Here is a 20,780-nt window from a genome sequence, read left to right on the forward strand (position 1 = left end):
GGTTTCATGCAAGTAGCTCCTTAGCAGAGCAGGTCCATTCAAAATGCGAATTTTTTACAAGGTCCCGGTTATGCATTTATTCCGCCAACGAAGTATTTGAACGGTGACGGGCTCTCGCAAAGCATCTCAGCGCGGCGCATACATAGACGGACGTGGAGTCAGTCGGACGCGGAGTCGGAATCAAAGTCATTATATCGTCGCGTCAAAGTGTGCGTGAGTGCAGAAAAGTTTGTGTGTGTGTGTTGGTAAGTGCGCGCGCGCGTTGCATTGGTGTATTGGTGACTCTTTGTGCGCGCTGCCAAGCGCTCCAAGTGGCAAGTGGCGCTCATGGCTACTGCTAGTGGTGGTTGTGCTGAAATGGAAGCTCTGCAAATGCAGCTGCTTGGCGCTCAACTCTGCAGTCAAAGTTAGCCGTTACAAACAAATAACAACAACATGTCGAGTCATATTTTATTTTATTAAGTTTACTGGCTGCTTGGCTCCAATTTTGCGCTCTCCTGCCGCTATACACACTTTCCGAGAACCACAAGCCATTTTGAGCGCAGGCAGGCAGGCCAACGAGGAGCGCGCCGCCGTGCGTAGTTTTGCGCTTATTTGCACGCAATGTTGTGCGCACAGTGGCAGCACTGTTCATATCTATGTATGTATGTATGTATGTATGTCGATAGCCCGCCGCCGCTAACTTGAAAGCCACCAGCCAGCAAACCAGCTGCAGCTGCTGCTGCTGCTGCTGCTGCTGCTGTACCGTTTGCTGCCGCTATTGATGTTGCGCTCCGTTTTATATGCGGTATGCTCTAGTTCGCATCTTGGCGTTCGTTTCGTTGCGCCAGGATATCCTGATTTCTAAGAGAAAGAAGCGTATTGGCGTATAGTAGCATACACGTCGACAACGTACCGAAACGAATTTTTTGGTTTTTTGGGCGATTGGAATAGATTTTCGGGCATTGTTAACTGGCAGCCCAACCACTGTACCCTAGTTGCGTATTTGCTTTTTTAAGAGGCACTAAAAAAATTCCAATACGCTCTACAACACAGTTAAGGACCTGTGCGCGACGCGTCACACAGGCAGGACATAAGCGACGCGAAATAAAAACGCAATAAACGCCGACGCAACGGCACGGCATGTTCGCCGCGGTGGTAAAAAGCGTGGCAATGATAGCGCAAATTTTAATATAGTTGATACAGTTAACTGGATGGTAAAAAAACGTATTTGGAAAATGGCGTATTTTTCACGGTGCTGCGTCGACGAATGAGTTGACAGAAAAGAGTTGGAAAAAATTCGTAATTTAATGGAGAAAAAATAGTTTGGTGTGGTTAGTTTTAGATTAAAGTGAATATCTAAATAAGTAATTTAAAAAAAAGAAAAATTTTAAATATTTGGTTGGCACGAATGCGGTTGTTCATTTCTATTCATGTGTATGGCAAAGTAAGGTTTAATAAATGTGCTACATTAGTATGTATGTATGCACATGTACATATGTAATTACATACATACATACACTTTGTAAATAATCAAAAAAAAAACGCCGCTGCAAAAATCAGGAAAAAGTCTCCCGAAATTTAGGAAATTGCTAGTTGTGTGTACGCGAAAAATAATTTCCAAAAAGTGAAAGAAAATTTATTTCGTAATGAAAAATGACAGAAATCGTAAGCACTCAAAATTTAAAAGATAATTAAAATCGTACACAAGTACTTAAATAAATGGATCCATAAAAATTCAACTCAAAAATGATGACAAAGGTTTAAAAAATGGTCAAAAAACAAATTTTGTGTGAAATCGGTGCCATTGGTGAGCTGAATAAACAAATATGTATACCTGGCACATATCTGCGAGATATTCATCAATATTTAAAAAATATGAAAAAAACACCGAAATCACATTTGTAATGAAACTTTCACTGCAGTTTTTAAATGCTCTGTAAAGTAAGTTTCAGTGTTCGCAAACGTGACTCTTAATTCAGATAATATAATTTCAAAAGGATACATTCTAACAATTTGATTTATATATATTTTCTTGGTAACTATTAGTGGTCTAAATCTATAGATGTATTTGTAAATGAAATGCCTGCCGTATGACCGCGTTGCCTAACCAGATGGCTGCACCGATTTCAACTTTGTAAAACGGACTTCTTTGAAATTACTGTGTGGAATATTTTTCGCTAAAGGAAAAGCACAACTTTTTTTGTTGTTAAGTGGGCCGATTTGTTTCATATTTGGAACATACATACATATGCCAGCACCTGGAAAAGAAATATTGTGATCAAACATTTATTAGCTAGGTGGCGCACAGTGGGACGTCCCCATAAAAGCTGCGGCCAAAAATAGTAACCGTACTGAAATTTCGTATATGGGTGTTTCCAGCGGAAGGTCCACCACGACAAAAAAAATAAAAGTTTTATATCTAACGTATTTACGGGCCGATTTGTCTGCTTTTTAAAATATATACTGGCTATGTAAGTAGAATCATGTTTGCATAAAATGGTCTTCCTAGGTGGTGCCAAGGTCGAGATATTTCGAAAAACCGTATTTATGGTCCGATTTGGTTCGAATTTGGCGTATGTGGTTGAAACATAATAAATCATAGATTTCTAATAAATTGACCCTGAATTGGCGCTGAAGTCAAAATATAAAGTATATTCTACATAAAATACATGTTTTATTTGCGTTGAAAATTCATTTAAAAGCAATATTAACAAAAATATAACGATGGAAATTTATGTCACGTGACGCCACGTCACGTCACGTTTCACACTTGGGGTTGTAAAAGAGAATTGAAACAATTTGCATTAATTCAAAAAACTCTAAAAACAACTAGAATTGCTCCAAATCATATTAAAATAAGTTTCATGAAAATAGCCATCCACAATTCGCAGAGTTTTGTGATTTTGTAAGAAAAGAAAAAATCAACTTCCATTTTTTGTCAAGTAACGACCCTCCCTTTAAATTTTTATATTTCAGGACCAAGCAGTTCGATTGATTTCATTTTTCGGTTAAATATAGAGCTAATTATGTGCTATACAATGGCCCAAAAAAGTTAAATAAAACGAATGGTATTCCTTTTTTGTATCACATTGAAATCGTACGACTGTCACGTGCGCCTCCATGGGAATGCCCATATGCGCTATTCGGCATTTAGGAATGAAGAAATGTGGAAAATAGTAAAATTCAATGGGCTACCACGCCCACAGCTCTTGTAGGCGGAAATAGTAAATGTTATCCGATTTTAATGAAATTCAGAGCATATGCTGGTTTTGACGAGAAAAACATCTGAAAGATCATCAAAATCGGTTTACATTATTGTCTAGTAATTCTAGACAAACGAGCGCAAATTAAAAAAAAAAAAATAGCTCTTTTTGATGAAATTCTCTGTGTGCCCTGCTCGTTGAAGCCAAATTTTTCCAACCTGGAAGATAACAAAGGATTTCTTATTACGGCGCCCACCTGCCACACAACTTTTTTGGCTTCAAGTACTAAATTTTATGAATTTTGGAGAAAACGAAGAGGCAGATTTATTTTATTTCTAAAGAAGCTCATATTTCTTCATTTTAAAAGTGACAAAACGAACACATTTACAAATACCTGCATACTATATTATGTGCACGATATGTAGATATTTACACTCAAACTTCCAATTTTACCTACATTTTATAAAACAAAACCTGAGCTAAGGCAAGCAGGACTCTTGCCATCGAAAACGGATCTCGTCCAGAGAAGCGTCCATTTTTGGCTGATTGTTGAATGTGATTAATAGATTGGCGAGTCACTAATAGCTACACCTTTTATAAAAATTTAAAGCGATGCTTGACCAGAGATATATTCGAAAACTGCTCATCAATCAGATTAGAAAAATGAATTCCAAAATATTTGCGACAAAATCAATATTTTTTCCTACAAATTTATTTTTTCGCATTGTTCCTCCTTTAAGCTCGAGTCATGACTGCAAATATGCATTTTTATTAAAAAATTCTTTTTGGTTTGGGTTAGCTGGATATTTTGCTACGCATATGTGTAATTACTTTTTCAGAATTCGCGAATTCGTTTTTACTACTTTTGGCCGCTGTAGTCCCATTTAGTGGCGCTGCGGTCGGGATGCTCCTAAAAACTACAATTACTTGCCGATTTGGCTCATAATTAGAACACATGTTAGCCAATAGAAAATAAATATTTGGATTAAAAAATCACACGATAGGTGGCGCTGTGGCCGAGATATTCCTAAAATTCTTATAGACTGGGGGAAGGATAGATATCTACTATATATGTATTTGTGAAAGAATGTATATACGTATGTGCAAGGTGACAGCCTAAACCGATGGACAGACGCGACGTGAAGATCTATGGTAAATGCGTGTATATTCAAATGTGTTTATACATGAGGGCGTGGCATATCCCTTAGGCGCGCAATTTTTATCCGGCAATAACTTGGGGCGGCGGAGACATTACTAAAAGAGACTCTTATAGTAAATTAAAAATTGATGTGAATTTTCAAGGAGTCTAACTGAAAATATAGAAGAAAAAAAAATTAGAGAGCTGCCACTTGTTTGAAAATCGCAGTTTAAGTAAATTGTTAAGATAAATAAAATGTTGCAATATGGCTGTCAACGAAAAGAGGTTAAAGAAGGCTTATAGCTGAAAATATTTTTGTGGAAGGTTGCCACATGTTTGAAAATTTTAATTTAATTTAAATGATAAGTTATTTGTTTTTGTTATTTTATGGCCTCATAACAATTTTATTCAACAATTCTTATTGAGCTTGAGGCCGGTTTTAATGAAAAACTATTGTGGAAAAGCAACAATAATTTTGGAAAAAAATGGTAGAAGTGATAGCTATTTGGGAAATCAGCACACTTCCTCATCAGACTTCTTTCAGTGGGATTCGATCCAAAGACCCCAGCTGACTCAGCCAGTTGCCTGCGCACCGTGCTAAGTTCGCCCTGAAAATTCTTGTTGCAACAAATACATATATCGTTTTTTACAGCTGCAAATTTTAACAAACGCAATTGCCGTCAAATAATTTGAACAAAGAATATCAAGAAATGTAGCTATTATTATCTATATGAATTACTTTTGTTTTTATATTTATTACGTCGTGTATAATCTTCCGGAAATAAGAAGCTGATGCAATATCGTTGTAAACGTTTTCCTCTTTGCTTTGGTATCCTAATTTGGAGCAGCGTATTTAGATTACAATGATGACTGTGTGAAGGATAAAGCACCAGGGTAGCTAACTCATTTCAGAGATCTCCTCGATTTCGACGATGAAATTCCCCGATTTTGTCCGAAATTCCGTAAAATTGCCCAACCGTAGATAACTCCTGTATATCTCGTATTACTATTTATTTTATTTTTAAATACGTATAATTAATCCATGTATTCATAAATAAAACCAAACTTTTATTTAGTTTGTTAACAAATAAAGAATAAAAAATGTACATATAATATTTACATATGTACATACAGCGGTCGAAAAAAATTTAGTCGCACCAAATTTTGACAAGTTTTCCCAATTTTTTATTTTTTTTGTTTTGTTTTTTAATTTGAGTTATTCTTTTAAAAATATAGTGCATTCTTTAACAAAAACCGTTTAAATCCAAGTTTCAAACTTTGGGCAATATTTAAAAAAAAAATCAACAAATTTTCGTAAAAATTTCGAGCTTTTTAATTAGATTTTCCGGAAAAATTTTGAGAATGCAGTTTTGTAGCCCACTCAATTCTAGCATAAAGAAGTGCAAGTTTCAAGTACCTAAAAATTTTTGTTTTAATTTATTATACTAAAATTGAGCGAACTACAAAACTGCATACGGCTCATTCCAGGGTGACGGGTGAGACATTTCAACTTACATTTCTTTAAATAATTATGAAATTCGTGAAGTAAAAAGAAATTTTTTTTACACCTAATTCCTCACAAAAATAAGTTCATCCCCCGCTTCCCCTTTTTTTAATTCCCCACAAATCGGGAAATTCCCCACGTGTTGGCTTCCCTGATAAGCATTTTGAGCACAATAAAAAAACATTGTTGTTGTAAACAAATGACAGCTCAATGTTACCACCTAGCGCCTAAATGCTTGCTACAGTTTCAGCGTTATAAATAGATTTTTTTCTATAAAAACCACAATGTAATTAGAAAATAAGAATACAAAATTAACTTCACAATGCATCCTTGCTTTCAACTTGCCAGATCAACTCGTTTATTCGGGAGTTAACTGTAGTAGATTCAGTTAAGTCTTAAAGCTTAAACAGACGACAGCGTTGTTCCGGATTAACTCGGACTTAATCCGAACCAACTGCAGTTAATTCCCGAGTTGATGACAAGAGAACGTAGAATAATGAGAGTATGCTAAACTAGCCTGGACATCGTCGAGATATATTAGATATCTGCAAATCAAGTTTCTCCACAAACAAGCAGTTTTGGCCGTACTATAATTTATTGTTTTACCACCACAAAGTTCAATGCATTCCAAAAATTTCTTATTCACTTGCTACTTTTGCAAATGCAATAGAATGCTTTGCGATTTTGAAAAAATGCTTTCATAAACTCTTCAATCATAAGACTTCGTTGCAAAGTTGCCGTGGTTGGGGTGGCCTAAAATAGCCCACAATAGCTGTAATCATTTTAAATGAGTCATTGCTGCTGAATTTATTAGAATACAATCAACGTGAAATGGGAAGAAACTAACTAAAACAAACGTACATTTGCACATACATACATACAGTACAACCAACAACAATGATAGGTAATATGAGTAAAAGAGGAGACGGTGCGAGAAGGCGCAGCAATAAAAGTAAACAGCAAAACAAAAATATTTAGAAACTTAAAAAACATACTACATACATACAACTGAAAAAGGAAAACACAAAGCTTGTGGCAACTAAACTTGCAGCCAATCAGGCCATATAGTGCAACATGCGACAAAACGATAGCACCTCAATATTTCTAAAAGTTTTAACTACTTTTCTTTTGTCTAATTATCTAATGTTCCTTATTTTTTTTTTTTTTATATAGCTCATTACCACATAAGTTTGGCTGTGTTGCATGTACTTGAGTATTTTAACACCGTGTACGTGCTTCTTTTGGGTAAAATTCCATAATTGTGAGCTTGCAGCAAGCTAGCGACATATCTAACCTCTTCCAGGCCGGTGAAGGTGATGCGGAAGTACTCCTTCTTTGCTAGCTCGTGTGCTGCTTTCTCTTTTCCTGGTATGTTACAATGTCCCAGTACCCATACCAGGTCTAAGACGAACTGCTCTGCCATCTCATTTAGGAGTTAGCGGTAGTTCGCTATCGTATCCGAATTTATAGTATCCTAAACGCCGCTTCACTGAATCCTCCACCTACCCTGCTATGAAGCTTGCATTCATCGGTGTAGAACCGAATCAAATTTTTATGCCCCGGGACTCCTTTTGACCATGATTCCCTACGTGGTATCGCTGTGTGATATGTTTTACTGAAAGTAGCGTCGTTTTGGTTACTTAGAATGGTGCTTTCCAGCTTTTTAGTTATTACAGTCTTAGGGCAGCATTGCCTGGCTATTAGATCTACTGGTAGGATATTTAGGATGACATTCATGGCCTCTGTGGGTGTTGTCCGCAAGGCACCACCAGCGCCGTTCTTTGTAGCTTCTGCGGCTTGAGAACGACCGTCTTTTTCTATAGTATTGGCCACCACGCGACTACGCCATATAGAAGTATGGATCTGACTTCTACAGTGCATACCCAGCGTACGGGATATACCCCGCTTTTGGCCAATAGTCTGTCAGCAGCTGTATATCGCTGCTATAGCCTTGCGCACCCCTTCCTGAGTATTCTTCGTCCAAGTCAGCTTCTTATTCGAGAGGAGTAAACCCAGGTACATTGCTGATTCACTTAAATTAGGCATCTTGCTTGCTAACACAGGTGTTTTTAGCTCGGGGACCTTGAACTTCCTGGTAAAAAGTACCACGTCGGTCTTATGTGGATAGACTCCTAATCTGTTCTCTTTGCCCCAAATATAAAATCTCTTAGAATTATATGTATTAAGTCATACAGGCTTTGTTGAAATTTTCAACTTACAGCCAGGGCAAGGTCGTCTGCAATACCATACATACATATAAATACCATCTTTGGTTCTCTCTTTGGTTGGTTGACAACGTTTTGATGATTTTAAGCAGCCAGTTCAATCTGCGCTCTATTGATTTGTGCATTTGAATCGGTGTGATACCATCGGGACGTGGAGTTTTGTATAGTTCAAAGGTCCCTATTGCCCATGTGATCATTTCTAGGGTGATTAGCTTCCTGATAGTAGATTGGCCACTAGGCCCAAGCGGTTTGTCTGGCATACAGGTGGTATCCACTCAAAAGTGGGTACCCAGGAGGAGGTCGAGGACCTCCTCTTTCGTCTCAGTCCACGAACTGTTAGCCCTCATCAAGCAGCTTGGCACTCCGTGTAAGATTCTCCTAAGCGTTTTACCCTCCAAGACAGATTTCACCCCGCTGCAGAAGTCCTTCCAGTTGCATATCTCCGATCTTCTTGTACTCCGTTAGGAGTTCTTTGTATAGTAACCGATCTCTCTCTCGCTCCTCACCGCCCGAGGCAGTGCAGTCTAGTAGAATTTTTCAAAACTTATAAAAAGTTTCACATTCGGTTTTAAACGGTTTGGTTAGATAATAAGCTATACTTTTATTAAAAACTAATTAATTAATTAACTAATTTTCTTAAAATTTCAGAAGTTTTACTTAAATTTTTTTGAATAAATCGAGTAAAAGTTCCGAAATTTTAAGAAAAATTTTTAGTTTTTATTCATAGCGCCCATTAAAAAAAAAAAAACAAACATAGTCAAAAGTGGTCAAAATATTGAGGTGCCACATTTTGTCGGGGGCTGCACTACACCAAATCAGCCATAGAGCCCACACGACCAGCCGCATTGCCCATCGGTTGCCCGCTTAGCTCAAACATGCAATTGCATACCGATTTCTTGCTGAGTTCATGCATATATATGTATGTACATATGTACTTACAGATGTGCATTGTGCGTTGTTTGTCCGCTGTTTGTGCAAACCAAAGAACAACTCCTTGCTGTGTTCAAGCGCTGCGCTCTCCATGTTTGTTCGTCTATCCGTCTGTCCTACTGTCTGACTATGCGTTTTATTTGTTGGCACCCTGTTTTTTACTGTCCATTTCTGACATATGTACCATGTCTTGTTGCTGCAACTGCAATTGCAATGGCAATAGTGCGCGTTTGGCTTGGCAGCTATGTATGTATGTGTGTGTGTGTGTGTGTGTGTGTGCGCTAGTGCGTGCGCCTAATGAGGCAGTTAAAAGAGCTGTACAACAACGTTACAACAACGACATGAATGTGAATAGGTGAAGCTTTGCAAAAGGGGTGGATAAAAATAAATCATCATCTGACATTACTTCTGCTCTTTCAATTATTGTGTTTACACACTTTTACGCAGCGTGTGATTTTGTAATATTTTTTGTTTTTTTTTCTGGACATTACTCTATTTGCTGCATCATCAAATCTAATCAATTCACTGCATTGGTAGTAGTTAGTAGCGCTGCTCGAAATTATAAGTGAGTGACAAAAAAAAGTGACTGATAATAATAAAAAAAACAAGAATGATAAAGTAAACAACTAAAAAAATGCGTATTTGTTTTGAAAGCTCTAAAAAAAATCTAAAAATCTTCCTCATATTGCACCGTGCGACAAAAACAAAAAAAAAAAAATCAAAACACACAAAACAATGGGCCAAATTTAGTAAAGTTGTGTTTTTAGTTTTTCATTCTGACGTCCGGATTTTTTGGAAGGACTTTAAAATTTTAGAGATATGATTAATTCAAAAAAATATTTCAAACAAATCAGTGGAATGTAAAATAACAATATGGGCACCAAATGAAAGAGAAATTTCTGTAGAATTGAAAAAATTAAAGTTTTTTTCGTCTACAAGGACGAGTAACACTATGTAACAAGGTTTTTGTCCCTGGGTTGTAATTGTTATTTCCTAGTCAGTTAGGTCCCAAAAGTATAGAAAACAGCTATTGTCGCAAGATAACTTTGCTTTTGTGACCATGGCAGCGCATGGCATGGGTCTTATAAAGCAATTCGTCAACGCTCTCGACAAAAATTCTTCAGCGTTCAAGTACCTACAAGACTTGTTCCCTAAGCTCTCTGAGGCGAAAGTTACAGCCGGTATCTTCGTTGGACCACAAATAAAGAAAATCTTCGAGTCTGAGGAATTCCCCAAGAAGCTCACTCGTCAAAGTCACATGTCAGAGGAAGCGTCACGAAAGCAAAGTTTCCGAGGAATATTAGGTGGTTTCCATACTTTTAAGGCATAACAGACTAGGAAATAACAATCACATCCCAAGGACTGAGAAATTTTTTTTTTTGTTACTTAGTGTAATTAATTAATTTTATTTTTTTAAGTTAATAAAATTAGGAGGGTGAAATTCGAGGATGTGGTCGCGTGTATATTAGTTCTTAATATATACTGTTTTTTCAAAAATAAATATGTATTTAAAATTTTCAAGGATAAAATTTTAAAACGAGATTTTCCATACCCATTCGTCATTATGCACCAAAAATTTTAATTTAACATTCTTTTAATTCTACAGTATTTTCTCTTTAATTTGATACGCACATTGTTAATCTACATTGCACTGAAATTTTTTAATAATTTTTTGAATTGATCACATTTTTGAATTTTTAAAGTCCTTTAAAAAATCCTGACGTCACAGTGAAAAAATTAAAAAAACCACTTTTACTATATTTTTTCGCATATTTTCGCGAATATATTAATTTTTGTACCTGTAAAATTAACTATCGCACGGTGTTATTAGTTGCAAATAACTATAACCGATCCGATTAACATACACAAAATTAAACGAAATTTGTGTAAAACAGCAAAACTCGTTGCTAAAATTTTAATTGAAAAATAAGAAATAACAAAAAATTAAAAAAAAAATTCACAGAAAAAAGTTGCACAAAATTTGCAAAAATAGCTGTAAATAAATCAACACTGCACTAGCCGAGTAAACGCATTCTAATCAAAATTCTCGTCGCCTTACCAACAAACAGCATACATACATACAAAAAAACAACAATAACAAACAAATTCCAAGCAGCAGAAACATCAGAAATAGCTCAACTTGATTGCACCGCATTTTGTTGCAACGACGACATTAGACTACTGGCTACACTCGCCACAATGCCGTCGGCTGTGCAACATATCAGCTGAAAGCGTAAAACGTTTCGTGTAACGGGCCGGCATTCCAGTTTGTTTTTTTTTCTCTGCTTTGCCGCACTTGCATTGCAATAACTGCGCGCTCCTGTGATTAATTACGATTGAGGTGAGTTGATGAAAAGCTACATTTGTTTTGTATATACATGACTGCATTTACATACATACATACATACATACATACAAACACATCTGTCATACAGCTAGTTTAAGAATTTCAATTGAAAAGCGTCACAGCAATGTTGTCAACAACATATTTAGTGATATGAGCAACATTGCATTCGTTAAATTTGCAAATTGAGTTTATTAACTTTTTTTGTTTTGTTTTTTTTTTGATAAGAAATGTTTGCAATTACATACATATTTAAATGATTTGGTAAGAAATAACGAGTTTGCGACAGATTCTTGATAAATAATTAAATTCCTGAGCAATTTCAGCAATTTAAGTAAAAAATGTTTTTTTTTCTTATTTGAATTTAATAGAAAAACTGACAGAAGGATTAAAATCAGTGATGGTATATACTTAAGAGGAAAATTCTCCCTCAACAAAAATAAAATCTCCACTTTTAGCTAGGCTTTCGAAAATTTTTCCCCACAAAATTACCTACAATTTGTATCTAATAATTCATTATAACAATGAAAGAATACCAAAAAAAATGTATCTACTATATAAGACACGAAAGGTTCAATGTTTAGAAAATTTATTATAATAACAAATATAATACATATACATAATATGTACCCTCAAAAAAATTTTAGTTGATTTTCTATACTTTTTGAAAAACCTCTAAATTTTTAATAATGGATCATATTTATTTCTAGTGGTATCTACTCAACTTAATTAAACTGTGGACAATTTCTAATATGTATTGTGAAAATTGGTTTCGAAAATATGAACATTTTTTATTTATATTACAAGTTAAGCATTTTTCGAATAATGGGTAAAGGTCGGTAAACCTGATGGAAATGTTCACCTCTTTAGCTTTCTTAAGCCAAAATTTAAGCTGCACGCTGTTAATAAATCTGCTGAAAGAGGTATGAAGTGACAAGTGCTTTCTTTATAACTTGTCTAAACGCTCTAGTTATTTAAAAACATTTTACATATCGTCGTTTAAAGTACAAAACCGCGTAAGTGACATTTGCTGCCAAAAACTGGATTTGCTCACACGTCCTGAAATATACTATCCAGAAATGCGATTGCTTTATAATAAAGAGAACCATTTTGAAAAATGAGTGTTTTTACAATTAAGAAAATAATTTATGCAATCTCACATACGCGGTTTTGTACTTTAAACGACGATATATAAAAATAACTTAAAAATATACTTATATGAATGCGGGAAGATGTTCGCGGAGATCGAATTTGTGGCAGACGAGTAAAGAGCAATCCTTAATTGTATATCCTGCTATTTTCAAAGTTCTTGGAAGATCCCTCGAAGGACTTTAAATTTGGACACTAATGTTATGTACTCAGCTTCGCCTAGAAAATATTATTCTGTAGGTTAGGGGCTTTTAACAAATTGATGGCCAGACTTATTATTATAAACCAAGGGATACCTAGTAATTACACGATGACAACTGTCCGATTTACAACAAAATGACTATAAAACTAATCAAGTAAAATACTTGTTTGTTTCTCAAAAAAATACAATTTTCACGCAACAAAAGTATACCGTTTGCATAAATCACTTTTTCGCATTGGTGTTGGAAAATGTAGCTTTCCGAATTTTAGCAACCGAAAAATTTTGCAAAAGTCGCAATAATTCACACACACAAGATCCAGTCTGAAAAAACGGATGGTATATGGGAAATCAGCACCTTAATTATGCCTTAAAACGATTCATAAATAATTTTGTCCACCTAGCTTGTTCTACATGGCACACGTCTAATCCTTACTTCTTACTTTGGTTGGGTTAGAGACATGAGCCCTTAACAGGATTGAGGTTTGTTTTTTGGGTTTGAGTTGTGTCGTTATTCCAGAGGACTACCAATACAAAATTAAAAAAAAAAATACATTTTATTTAACTTTTATATTCGGCTTTATCAACATTCTGGAATGGACAGCAGCTGCCTGCTGAGTTTTATTTTGACCATCCAGCGCTTTTTCTAACAACTTCATATGGATTACCTGCAGTTGCCGTTCTAAGAAAATTCGTTTAAGTGTTAAGATGTTCGGTACGACGGCCGCTGTGATTAGAGGTGCATTCGTATAACTTCGTCGGAACTGGGTTAAATTTTTGGTCCCTGCAACATCTAACTTAGAACAAGTTTTTCTAAAAGCGATCGGCAGGCAATGGTGAACTTGTGAGTGCATTTTTGTCATAAAAAAGGTTAGGTTAGATTATTTTGGCTGGCTGACCTCTCCACACATAAACCAATAGGTCCCTAGTGATGCCAGATGGAAATGGAGTTTCATTTAAGTATATTCGAAGTAGAATTGCAGCAGTTTATGAAGCCCAAATGTTGTTACGTCTCCAAGATTATAAAACTCTAGAAACCTGGAGATATTTCAATTGTGTTTTTGGTACAACGGGACATGGGATGGGTCTCCCTTGATCCCGTCCCCATGCATTTCCTGCAAACTTCACTAAAAACTATCCCCATTCTGCCTGTGGATTCCGCTCTTGGCAATCTCATCCACAATTTTGTTACCTGTAATGCTCTTGTGGCCGGCCCTATTTATGGCTTCCCTGCTTCGTAGCGCATTTTGTGACGTAAATTGGTATGAGCGTATAGCCTTAATCGCTGCTTGACTATCTACGTTTATGTTAACTATAGAGTTGTTTTCAGCCATTGAGTAGGCTAGTTCAGCGTCTTTTCCCACTGTGAAAACCTCTGCCCGGAATATACTGCAGTGATCCAGCAGCTTGCTGAGCAGTACTTTCCCGCTCCTAATCCATCATTCATTTTTGAGCCATGGGTGAAAAAGTTAAATATATTCCGGCTAGGCTTCATGCCCCTACGACATCCCTTTTCTCCGATAGTAGCCCGAAACTGCTTATCCCAGTTATAGCAGGGTATCATGTAGTCCGTGATGGCTAATTGCCCTTTGGCTATTGAGCTGTGAGCCAGTGTTTCTTTGCTTGAACTTGCCTGTTGCAATCAGTATTCCCGCGGAGCAGCAAGGCTCTTTGCCGCAAGGTCGATAGATGTTACATTGACAGTTTTTTCCAGTCCAGCCGTTGGAGTTGTTCTCAGTGCTCATGTTGTACCCAATAGAGAGAGACGCTGAACACTCTCCATTGTCTTGAGATAAGTGATCCTTTCTGTAGCGGCCCCAGAGCGCCATAGAGTAGTATTGGCCTCACTACTGCTGTGTAGCACCAATGCATTAGGGCAGGGGATAGGCCCCCAAGTAATACCTAGCATCTTTTTGCATGCGTAGAGGGAATTGCTCGCTTTCTTCACTCTGTCCTTCACATTGTACCACACAGCAGTTTGCAGTCAAGGATTACTCCAATGTACTTGGTGCGGTTCTTTGGTTTGATTTCAGTGCCGTTCAGTTTGGGGAACTTCAACGCAGGAATCTAGTACTGTCTTATAAAAAGTAGTATGTCCGTTTTATCTGCATTGATCCCTAAACCTGCGCGAGTAGTCCATTGGTGTATATGTAGTATTGAGAGCTCCATTCATTATATCACTTGTGTATCTGGGTATTTTTCGGTCACAATTACTGCAATGTCATCAGCCTATGCAACTAGTTCGGGTGCCCTCCCTTCAAAGTTATTTAGCAGGTCATTTACGACAAGCAGAGCGGTGAGAGCAACCCTCCCTGTGGTGTGCCCTTCACCGCCTGCTTAGTTAGACTGGTTTTACCCCATTCTGCCCTAATTCATCTACAGCCTAAAAGGTTTTTTATCCATAGAATATTAGCAGGTTTCACGATGTTTGCTTGTAGGCTACCTAGAATAGCTTCTCTTGATACGTTGTTAAAAGCTCTGCCGATGTCCAAGAGCACACCTAAAGCGGGATTCTTGTATTCCAGCGATTTATTTTTTCTACGTTCTTTACTAGAGCATGCAATTCAGTCTCTGTCGAACTTCCTTTTGTTTTTTCAGCATATATTATGGCTATTTTATCATTCGCAGTAGCGGACAACTTCGTCGATCTTCTTTCACCATAGGCAATTTACACATCCTTAGTCCGCACCTATATCCTTATCCATTATTTTCTACCATTAGACCTATGAGTTTCCGATCATTTACTATCGCAGCTAAGTATTAAGTTCGGGTTCCGTGTGTTTTGGCCATTTTGGTGCCGAAATCCAAGCTTAGCCTTAACAATAACTTATTTCGCCTTGATAAAAAATCCTCGTGATTGATAGAGCGGCGATGATCGGCATTTCGGGCTTGGGAGATGTGGTCTTAGAGGTGTGCTCTTTGGCGTTTTATCGTCACTTGCAGCTAGCTCAACAGACGCTGCTTACTGGGTGGGAATTTAGTAGTACTGGAGGGCATATTGCACTCGATGCTTACACTGCGAAAAAACGGCTACTTTTGCAAATTTTGTTGATGGGTGCGGTTGCCTCTGCTCTGTGCCTTCGTTGTACGGTTTTTGTGGCATATGAAAGCTTGGTGGAGCGATAGCTCAACTAAAGGCGGAAATTGTTGCTTGTGCTGTCCTGTTTTTCTTCGGTTCCCATAATTGCTCGCACTAGAGGCGGAGAAAGACACAATAATTGGAAAAAAAAAATTCTTTTAAAACGCTTATAATTCAATAGGATATTCAAATTCTGCAATTGCAAAAGTAAACGAAGCCTTTAACCAAGCACGCAATGCAAAGGAAAGTGTGCTGAAACTAAATTCGCATAAAAGTCAATATAAACAAAAAAAAAAAATAGTTTAATGCCTCAACGCGACATTATGCAGCCGATGAGGAAAAGGCGCTTCGATGAGTGAGTGGCGTGTACAACAAAACTGACAACACTAATTTTTGACACACGCATAAACAATAAAATGTGCCCAAGAAACGACAAACATGAATGTACATGCATGTACATGCATAGACATACATAAACATTTGACGACTGGTAAAAGGCTGTGCTGTGCTTGCGTGCAAAATGTGAAAGATACACGCGAGCTGCCAACATTGAAATTGAAATTTTCGGCCACATATGTATGTAGCAAAATGAATTTAAATAAACAACAACAAAATATTAGCCAAGTGGACAGGCAGTAGTAGCAGTGCCAACGCGGGCAATAGCATGGTCGGTGGGGGAACTACTACAAGGATCAAATACGAAAGATGACAGGTGTCAGAGCGCTTAGAGCGACAAAAAATATAAATATAAAATATATACATACATAAATATACGTACTTGTATACATACATATATTATTATCTGTACCTATATATACCATTGTGTGTACATACAAGGGCAGTTTGGTGGGTCAGTGACATTTTAAATGATTTTTTTTCCCGGTAGTCCGCAACGCTGCGCTCAGAAAAAAACCCTAATTTTATAAGCTTAAACATCCTAGGCCCAACCTTTAATCTCCTTATAGGAAAAAAACCTGAGCTTTCGTTAAAATAAGAAAATCAAAATAACTCAATTTTATTTTATCTCTTAATTTTTTAGATATGATGTATTCCGTCATTCCTTGTCAAATTTGGTTTGGAGACAAACCGGTTTCGGCGTTGTGCCATCTGCAGTGCCATTTTTCGTTCTCCATACATACATACATCTGCCGTTGCTTAAGGTTATATTTTTTGTATTTTGTTCGTTCTAATTACATTTATGTTATTCTGTTTTCCTTTATCCTCATTTTTATCTTTATACTCTATCGATAACAAAATCGATAGTAACAACCAATAAAATGTCGATAAAAACCGATAAAAATGTCGATAACAAAATCGATAATATTAGTAGCAAAATCTATTAGAAACTCGAAAAGAATATCCATAAATAATCGATAACAAAAATAGCTTAGAAGTTCGATAAAGATATCGATAACAAAATCGATAGATAATCGATAACAAAATTGATAACAGGATCGATAACAAAATCGATAAAAATATCGATAACAAAACCGATAAAAATATCGATTATTATATCGACAATTCCCGAGAATCCCGAAAATTTCTAAAATCCCAAAATTGTTCAAAATCAAAATATTTTTTTTATTTTAAAATTAAAAAAAAACAGTGATAAAGTTTTTTTGATATAGAACAAATCTAGGAGGTGGGAGCATTGAAATTTCGACCCTACTTTTTCATATGCATTTTTGGACCACACTAATATAGACACATATCAAGCCCTAACCGCCAAAATAACGTAAGCGACATTTTTTTCAAAATTTTCTTTTTGATGCAGAAATATTCCTAGAGCATCTAGATACATTTCTGCATCCATCAAAAAGAAAATTTTGAAAAGTGTCGCTTACGTTATTTTGGCGGTTAGGGCTCGATATGCCTAATGGACGCCAGAAAATGGTAAAGTGTGGTGTGTTATTATATGTAAATATTCCAGAGTAGGAGTCCTAGTACTGAACACTGCCAAATACTAACTGTCACCTTGCATTCCCTGGTGCTCTTATAACAAAATAATTGGCTATTAATCTGGACAGCGACAAACATCAAGATGAAGAAGTGGACGCGGACATTTCGTAATATTACCGGTTAGAGGAATGTGCCACCTCTCTGGACTTACTGATGATATTGTCAGTAGGAAAATTTGCCTTTGAGGTGCGTATTTTGATCTCGGTAGAGCCCAGGTCCAATTCCTGGTCCGAGCAATACTCAAAAATGAAATCTTATTCCTAATAGCGTTCGCACCTCTGTAGGACTAGGATCTTTGTCGAAAGCTTCTCATACGAGTAGAAGCTATTTTCCATTGACACTCTAGGACAAAAGTCTAAGAACTTAACGTTAGGATTGAGAGAGGCGTCTACATGTTGGCATGGAAAATCGTTAATTTTATTATTCAAACATTTCAAACAAATGGAACGCTATGAGAAAAATGTTGCTCCGAAAGTATTGTTCGTATTTTGTTCTCTTTGGAAATGTTCCACAAGGTTTTTTTCTTATCTAATTCTCGTTGAGAACGTTTTCGACAGTATTGCTCTCACTTTCGATCTTGCGAAAACATTCCCACAGGTTTTGTTCTCATTTCGGTTTGGGTTTTTAAGCGTTCCTGAGAACAAAACTACGAGAACGATATTTAGTTTCGATTTCGTACCTTTTGTTCTCAGTGCCTGTTTTAACCCTAGAACACTAACTAACTAGTGTTAACGTATTAAAAATATGTCTAGTGTTCCAGGGTTAAAGTAAACATAGAAAGAAAATAAATTTTCACCACAAAAATTATCGTCTATATTTGTTGTTATGAGCCATTTAAATTTAAAGAGGTGGTGATTTTGGTGACTTTTCAAGATTTATTCATACCTTTTCGTGATTTGTTTGTGTTAATGAACCAGAACTCACACCACGACGAAATATGTTTTTCTACAAATCAAGCTTGACAGAAGAAGTCAGAAATTCGTTAAAGAATATCTTATGCTTTCGGAATTTATTAGGCCTCATATTTTTGGGACCTTTCAGGATGCTATGGGACCACGGATTTTTCTTTGTAATTTATTTATTTTTTTGAATAATTCAGGGATTTTTTGGGGTCGTTCCTACTTAAGATTTTGGGAACTACCACCATCTTTCGAAATTCTTGTTTTTTGTTTTACTGAATAGTCCATTCCCCTGATCACTTTGTTGCTGGAACGAAGCTATCTACACCACTGAAGTCTATCGCTTCCCTATCCAAATTTGATTAGTGATTGAACGAAATCAGATTCACTGATATGAAAGCTCAAATTTTTACTATATGGCGCCTAATGCAACATACTTACTACTACTTTTATTACATAAGATCGCAGCGAAAATTCCACTATGAGTTTTTAGAATTTCAAAATAAATACTTATGTAGGCTCACCAATGATGCCTCGGGTGTTGCAGCACAGCATGTTGCGCTATGAAAATATTTGTGTAAATATTTTGACAGCCCGAACAAAGTGGCAACATTCATGAGCTTACATAAATAACTGTATACATACATACAAATGTAAATACTTAAATAAGTAGTACTTATGCTTATGATAAAAACGGCGGCATAAAGCAAAATGTGCGACCCATATTGCACACATTGTTGTCATAGCTGAACATTTTTTGAGTTAGACAATTTTTCAGAAAATATTTTCATTTTCAATAGCAAACACTTCACACTGCATATTTTAAATTGTGGGATCAAAATAAAGAGAAAAGAAATAATCACAAAAAATTGTGCATTTGAGGATTTTCGAAATTCAATAAAGTAAATAAATATTTATGTAGTAAAATTTGAAAAACAAAAAACTAAATAAAATGCGAGGGAAATATTATGGGCGCGTAATTTTGATAAAATTTCAGATAGACAGTGGCTGACAGTGAGGCATGCCATAGCGTTAAGTGAGTAAAAGTAGGCAATGAGGCGCAGCAAGGGGACTACAAATATGTGCTTATACAGTGGAAACGGGGTAAATGAGGCAAGTAAATGATGCCACAAGCGGCAAGGCACACAGCTGGGCTGCGCAATGCAAGTGCGAGTAACAGTGCAATTCTGGCTCAGATAGTTGAAAGTGTTTTGTAGGATAATTGTTTATTCTCGCACGAAAGTTTTATCAAAAAAGCTCCCTTGCCAAATTTTTTGGTGAAAAGCTCTTTTGACAGAATCCGTATCATTTTTTTGGCGCTGTTCCAACAGTTGCAATGGATTTTACTTAATTTTTTTTTATATTTAAATCTCTTTTAATTTTTAGATTTGGTTTTTTTTTAAAAAGCAAAATATATCTATATAAATTTTTAATATTGTTATTTTCATTTTTACAAACTTATTTAATTTTTTTTTATATTTTGTTTATTTTTTATTTTATTTTCAACATTTTATGGCTTTAAAAAAATATATATATTTTGTCGATTTCATTTAATTTTTAGAAAGATACTTTTCTCGTTTATTTTTTAATCATTTTTTTCTTTTTTTGATTCTATTTTCTTTCGCTTTTGGTTTTTTAGTGTTTTATCGAAAAATATTTATTTTAAGTTTTATTTTTGTTAATATTTACTTTCCTTTTATATTACATTTTCTTTTTATTTTAGTATCATATTATTTTAAAAGAAAAATACAGTTTTGATTTCATTTGATATTTAGAAGCTTATTTTATTTATTTTTTGTATTACATAATTTTTAAGAATTTTTTTTTTAATCTGTAGATTTTATTGCTATAAAAAGAACGAGTTTTTAATATCATATAATTTTTAGGAACTTATATAAATTTTTCCATTTTTAACTTTCTTTTAATGTATAGATTTTATTGTTCTAAAAAATTTTAAATACCATTCAATTTTTATAGACTTATTTTATTAGTTTTCTCTTTTACTAAATAATTTTTTCTTTATTAGTTTAATATTCTTCTAATTCATAGTTTTTATTGTTTTATAAAGAAAATTATATAATTCATTTTTTTCATTTAATTTTTAGGATCTTAATAAATATTTGTGTTTAACCTTGTTTATCTCTTAATTTAATTTTTAAGTTTTACCTA

General features: G+C 35.5%; 1 protein-coding gene across 1 annotated transcript in view; it reads left to right on the top strand.

The window, feature by feature from the left end:
• salr (spalt-related) overlaps nt 1-20,780 on the top strand; it is an 80,413-nt gene that overhangs the window by 13,433 nt on the left and 46,200 nt on the right. Inside the window, exons 2-3 of the mRNA XM_017634076.1 lie at nt 6,176-6,183; nt 11,160-11,323. The gene's annotated coding sequence lies outside the window, so the exon portion shown is untranslated. The remainder of the gene's footprint in view (nt 1-6,175; nt 6,184-11,159; nt 11,324-20,780) is intronic.

The sequence above is a fragment of the Rhagoletis zephyria genome, unplaced genomic scaffold, assembly GCF_001687245.7.
Source record: "Rhagoletis zephyria isolate East Lansing unplaced genomic scaffold, Rhagoletis_zephyria_1.1 Rzeph_scaffold_00111, whole genome shotgun sequence".
Taxonomy (NCBI): Eukaryota; Metazoa; Arthropoda; class Insecta; order Diptera; family Tephritidae; genus Rhagoletis; species Rhagoletis zephyria.